This window comes from Lutra lutra, chromosome 6 (genome assembly GCF_902655055.1).
Source record: "Lutra lutra chromosome 6, mLutLut1.2, whole genome shotgun sequence".
NCBI lineage: Eukaryota > Metazoa > Chordata > Mammalia > Carnivora > Mustelidae > Lutra > Lutra lutra.
This window is the reverse complement of record NC_062283.1, coordinates 94,783,090-94,789,498: the sequence shown is the minus strand read 5'-3', so window position 1 is coordinate 94,789,498 and position 6,409 is coordinate 94,783,090. Positions and strand designations below refer to the sequence as shown.

The 6,409-nt window shown below is 46.7% G+C and overlaps 1 non-coding gene across 1 annotated transcript; it reads right to left on the bottom strand.

Moving 5' to 3' along the window:
* Positions 1-1,952: 1,952 nt before the first annotated feature.
* On the bottom strand, positions 1,953-2,034 carry TRNAL-UAA (transfer RNA leucine (anticodon UAA)). Its single transcript has one exon. It is a non-coding gene; the product is annotated as a tRNA-Leu (tRNA).
* Positions 2,035-6,409: the final 4,375 nt, after the last annotated feature.

The window sequence follows — 6,409 nt, the reverse complement described above, 5'->3', positions numbered from 1 at the left end:
GTCTAACAGTGACCGGCTCAGAACCAGTTCTCAGATGCTGGCAGGTCGCTCATTTCCAAACTACTTAGACCCTCTTTCTTTTCCTCTTCCCTTCCCTTCTTGAACTATTCAATTCTAAAGCCATTAGATAGGCTCAAGCAAGGTAAATTTTACATTGGCAAGTTTAGGGAATTAGAAATATGGGTAGAAAAACTAAACCAAAATCTGTAGTGTTGCATCACAATTGGAGGTGATGGTATAAACTCTTGAATATAAATATAAGTAGAGAGTAGATAAATATAAATGTGCACACACACACACACACACCTAATTCTGTCCACTCTGAGGGCCTAGGAACAGTAACACATCAAAAGAATGGTTTCTAATTACCATTCTCTGTGAAACAGAACCAGGAATCTTTTGAAAATGGCTTAGTCTAGGGCTGGGTCACAGAAAATACAAGGTAAGCATGGAATATCTTGGACTTGGTAAGGAAGTGCAAAAGAATGATGGAGACATGTCAAAAGTTGGCTTGAATGGATTCCCCATGGCAAATGTGGGACACTTTGAGCATCAAACAAGTATAGAATGGATTGTAACCATTTATTCAAATAGGATACCGTAAGTGCATATTTAGATTACTTAAGATTCCATAAATAACTGAACAAAATGAGAAGTTTGATGAGTTATAGTATATTTATATAGCTTCAAAGCACTTCCCCCAAAATATGTATTAATCACAAAGGGAAGAAGAGTGAATTTATAGTGGTGAAGGTTGGGAGAGTCTTAACTGAATTAAGTTCAGTTAATAAGACACATCAAAATCACTCCACCTAGAGGATGCAAGGTGGTACTTCTGTGATACAGAAGTACAACCTAAATCTAATGAGACAAATCCAAGTTGACAAAGGGACATTCTACAAAATGACTGGCCTGTCGTCTTTATAAGTGTCAAGACCATGAATGTCAGGAGACCCCGAGGAATTGTTACACACTGAGGAAGCCTAAGGAGACGTGACAAGGAAATGCAATACATTTTTACAAACAGGAGCTTTTTACTACAAACGACAACCGGTGATTGAACGCGGTTTGGGCACTAGATGTAGTAAATTATCAATGTTAATTTCCTGATTTTAACGGTTGTTTTGGATCATCTAGTCGGTATCTTACTGTCAAATGATCTTTTTAAGTGTTCTTTGCACTGTAGTTGTTTAACTTTTTCCTCTAGGTTTGAGATTACTTTCATATTTAACAAGTATTTTTTTTTTAAAAAAACAACAAACAACTAGACTATGCCGTTAGTATTTTAAAATTCTAAGCCGAATGCAAGTTAGACTCCTGAGATTTTAGAGCTGTGATGCACACTGTCTCCGCCTTCAAGGAGCTAAAGGAAGAGCTACGTGCATACAATTAATTTTGCGAAAAGGAAAAAGGCAGAGATTTATCTGTGACTTTTCTGCATGGGCAGCTTTCTAACCAAGATTTCACAACAGAGGCGCCCGCCCCGCCCGGCCGGCTCTCGCTCGGCAGCCGGAACCCGAGCCCCGCCGCAACGAGGAGTCCCCACCCCGGCTCGGCCCACCCGCGGTGGACGCCGCGCAGCCGGGGCCGGGCAGACGCCCGCCCGCCGCCGGCCAGCCGGACCCCGCCCCTGTCTGCGGCCCCCCCGTACCCCGCCCGCGGCCCCCTCGCCCCCCGCCCGCGGCACCCCCGCCCGCGGCACCGCCGCCGGACAGCCCCCAGCCCGCCGGCCCCAGCACAACCCGCTCAGCGCGACTTCTCCCGCCCGCAGGAAACGAAGCCGCTTGGGGTGTATGTTGGGGGGAGGGGTGGGGAAGGGTGCGTCTCTCCCAGCTAGAAGGCGGAATTCTTGGGCCCAAGACGTGGTGTGCTGGGTGAAATTTATGTTTAAAAAATAAATAAAATTGCTAAGTTAAAAAAAAAAAAAAAAAAAAAGGCAGAAAACGAACATCTACCAGGAGTGGGGTTCGAACCCACGCGGACATTGTCCATTGGATCTTAAGTCCAACGCCTTAACCACTCGGCCATCCTGGTACAGGCGAACGGTCTGCTTTTCACTCTTCCTACAAGCTGTATTCCATCGTCCTCGCACCCTCCCTCAAGAATTTCTGAGGATCCTTCGCTGCCGCTTTCCCGGTTTTCCCGTCCCGAGCTGGAGCGGCCTCCCCGCGGGAGCCTCCGTTTCCCGCCGCCGCCGCCGCAGCTCACTGTTGCCCCCGGCCCGCCGCGGCAGCGAGGGCAACTGCAGCCGAGTTCGGCGCGCTGGTGGCGGCGGCGCTCGGCTGCTCGCTCCGGGCGGGACTCCGGCGCCGCCCGTGGTGCTTTCGGTTTCGAGGTGCGCGGGCGCGGGAAACAAACACACTCGTAAACTTTGGGATTCCTGGGAGCACGTTTGGGAGGCGCGCGGAAATGGGGGTGCAGGGACCGAGCCCAGAGGGTGGAGTTTCGTTGGTTTTATTCTAAATAGAATAAACTTCAAGGAATGAGTTGCATGGGCAGCAGAACCGCTTTTCTTCTTCACAACTCACACAGGAAGGAAGTTTGTAAAATTCGTGTCTGTACTGCGCCCCACCACACGCAGGGAGTGTGGCACCAGCGGCCCTCCCTGCTGCCTGCGGGTACCACACCCGCGGCACCGCCTCAGGGTCAGGGAGAGCACTCCTTGTTCCCACGACCCACCTGTGCACTTGGAAGTTTAGGTTCTCATCGGTGCCCGGCCATGCTCTCCCTCCATTCTGTGCCCAGGAGACTCCGTTTGTCCTGTCACCTCCTTTCCCGGGACTGCCATTGCATTCCCCACCACCGGGGACCTCGAATCTACCCCAGAGCCACCGCCTCGGTGTTCCGCAGCGTCGGGGAGCCGGGGGCCTGAGCGGGATCTGGCAGCCAGGCCCTTGTTGCTACAGTGCAGGCGGCTGCCTTTAACCAAGAACTTCTACGGTGCTGGAGACTGCACAGATTCATCTTACTCGGTGGGACCCCGCCCACTGGCTCTTCCGGCTCTGGGTCACGCTGTAAGAGACCCTGCCCGGCTACCTTCCCGAACTCCTGTGACCCTCGAGCATATTGCCCTGACCTGGGAGGCTGTCACTAAGCTCTGAGTTCTGGTTAACAACACCCGTGGGCCGTGGCAGCTCTTCTGGGCATCAGCCCCCCCTCACTAGGCCACATAACACCGGGAGGGACCAGTGGCCTGTACCTTCGTCCCAGCCTCAACCGTGTGCCACCTACTGAGCTCGAGGCCTGGCCCACCCAAGCACCAGCATGCCGACCAAAACTAAGGGCAGGTTCCTTAGACCTGGCCCGCTCTGCCGAGAAAAGAAGGCGAACTTAGATTGTGCCGGGATCTAGAAACATCCATGGGGTGATGACACCAGATCACTTCCTCCTTCTGCCATCTCCATCTTAAGGCACCAAATCATCAAGAAGCTTCAGATTTCATAAAATTGGGCTTTCAGAATACGAAAGATGGTAATAATAAAAGAACCTACTAAGTACTCACTATGTGGTAGTCATTGCTCTAAGCTCTTTACATACACTATCTAATTTGATTTTTTAAAAACAGCCCTGTATAGCAAGTGTTTACTGAGCTATTGGAGAAGAGAAAATTTTGGTCTGCTGTGTGGCAGGTTGTATTTTTCCAAAGAGGACTACAACAGTGTCTCCCACCCCACATGTGACTTCATCTTCATCTTCCTCCACTGTGATTTTGACACCCGTACCCTTCTCCCTCACTGAATCTGGGAAGCCTGTGTCTGTGGCAGAGTAGCACTCTGTGACCTCTGAGCTCATTCACCTTGTTCTCTTGGGATGCTTGCACTGGGAACCCAGCCGCCATACCGTGACAGAACCGAAGTAACCACCATACCGTGACAGAACCGAAGTAACCACATGTACTCTTTCTGGTCAACAGCCCCAATCAACAGTCAGTATTAATTCCTGCAAATATAAATGAGTGAAGCTTCAGTTGATTTCAGCATGTCACTATGAAGCGACCCAGCCATTGACTCTTTCCAGTTAAGTCCCCAGATAATGGAGCAGGGACAAGCTAGTGTATCCTTTTCTAATTTCTAACTCACAGACTCTCTGGACAGAATAAAAATGTTAGGGTTTTTGTGTGTGTGTGTGTCACTAAGGTGTTTGGTTGTTTGTTTGTTTGTTTGTTTGTTTTTAAATGAAACAATAGTTAATGAAAAAACTGGGATAGTGTAGTAGAGCACTAGGAGCATTACACAGAAACAGGCTATCTGAGAATAAAGCCAACATGGGAAAGCAGCACCCCTAGATGAAGAGTCCATATGTGAGTCCATCATTGGAGTCCTTTCCCTCCTCCTTACTGGAAGCCAGATTTTGGGCCATGCTGCCCTTTTCCAAACTGACATCCCTCCTGGGATTCTCAGGGTCAAGGAACACAAGTTCCATCCCGAGGTCCTAGCCACAGGGAGGTTAGAAAACAAAGTTCTGGCTTCTACCTTAGGAAGCAGGCCTTAAAATGGAGGACATCCCCCAAACATCAGAAGGGTATACAAAAGATCTGGCAACTGCAAGGCATGACAAATATCCACTTGAGTGTTGGAACAAAATGTGAAAAGCACTATGCAGTGACATTTGTTATAACTGACAATATTAGGAAGCAAGTGACAATATTAAGACAAATTTTGCAACACTGAAATGGGTTCATGTTCAGGAAATTGCATTTGACATACTTCTTATGGGCAAATGTTTTACTCTGTTTAAAGTATTTTTCACTGTGCACGTGTGTTTATTTAAGTCATGATATTCTTTATGCATTTTTTTGGTGATTTAAAAATGTGTTCACAAATGCTTTGATACTCCTTCCTTTAAGAGATGGAGCTTCCCTTGCAATGTGGGCTGAATCCAATGACCCATTCCTAATGAATAGAATAAAACAGAAGAGGTGATATGCAACCTTAGAGACTAGGTCATCACTGCTGCTAATGTCTCGATTTCTCTCCCTTGGATCATTCCCTCTGGCAGAAACCAACGGTCATTTAATGAGCGGTCTTTTGAGAGACACATGTGGTGCAGAGCAGCCAGCAAGGAACTGAGGTCCCGTATGAACAAGTTTGGTAATGGATCCTCCTGCCCAGTCAAACCTTCTCGTAACTGTAGCCCTGGCCAATATCTTGACTTCAACCTTATAAGAGACCCAGAACCGGAACCACCAGCCAAGCTCTGATTTTCCGACCTTCAGCAACTATGCAAGATAATATTTATTGTTTTAAGCTGATAAATTTTATGTTATTTCTATGTAGCTATAGATGACTAATACACACCAGCTAGTTTTTCTAGCTTGGATGATATATTTATGAGCATATATTTTGTTTTCACATATATATATATTTTTTTGAGATTTTTATTTATTTATTTGACAGATCACAAGTAGAGAGGCAGGCAGAGAGAGAGAGAGAGGAGGAGGACCCTGGGATCATGACCTGAGCCAAAGGCAGAGGCTTTAACCCACTGAGCCACCCAGGTGCCCCCAAATGTATGCTTTAGACGATCTCTAAGGCAGAAGGAAGGACCCAGTGAACAGGGACAAGTACATGGTTCAGGTAAAAGAACATGAGGGCTAAGCTGACGGGTGGTGGTCACAGGGGAGAAGAGGGTATGGATTTGTAAGGAGGAGGAAGAACTGATAACTGGGGGTGGTGGGGTATTTGCTAGTGGACAACTGGCAAAGGGTTAAAGAAGGACAGTGTTAGCACATTTTAGGATTTGCAGACTCCTGGTCCATAGAAGGTGATAAGACCATTACTGCATTGCAACATAAGAAGACCTTATTTGAAATATATTACAGTGAAGGTCCCTGAAACAGAATAGGAGAGTTCTGTTTGGGAACAGAACAGCAGGGATGTGGGTCAGGTGTCAGGCAGAAGATGTGCATGAGAAAACAGAATTGGGAGCCATCCAGAGAGAAGGGATGACTGATGAATGGTCATGATTTTAGGGTCCTGGGATCGAGCCCTGCATCAGGCTCCTTGCTCAGCACAGAGCCTGCTTCTCTCTCACCCCCTGCCTGCCACTCTGCTTACTTGTGCTCTCTCTCTCCACTCTGTCAAATAAATAAATAAAATCTTTAAAAAGATTAAGCTATGTCATATCATTAGGAATATATTATCCTTGGTGACAGGATTTTCTCTCTCTCTGCCTGCCTCTCTGCCTACTTGTGATCTCTGTCAAATAAATGAATAAAATCTTTAAAAAAAAAAGATTCTGAAAAGTAAATTAATTAATTAATTAAGTAAGTACTCATAGGTTAAAATTTTTGTATCAAATCTTGTGAAATATAGTGCACATACATTCTATATAGTAAACAGAATATAGATCAGCCTTTTTTAATCCATAATCAAGGGCTCTCATTATGATAGCAAAGATTTCTCTGAGC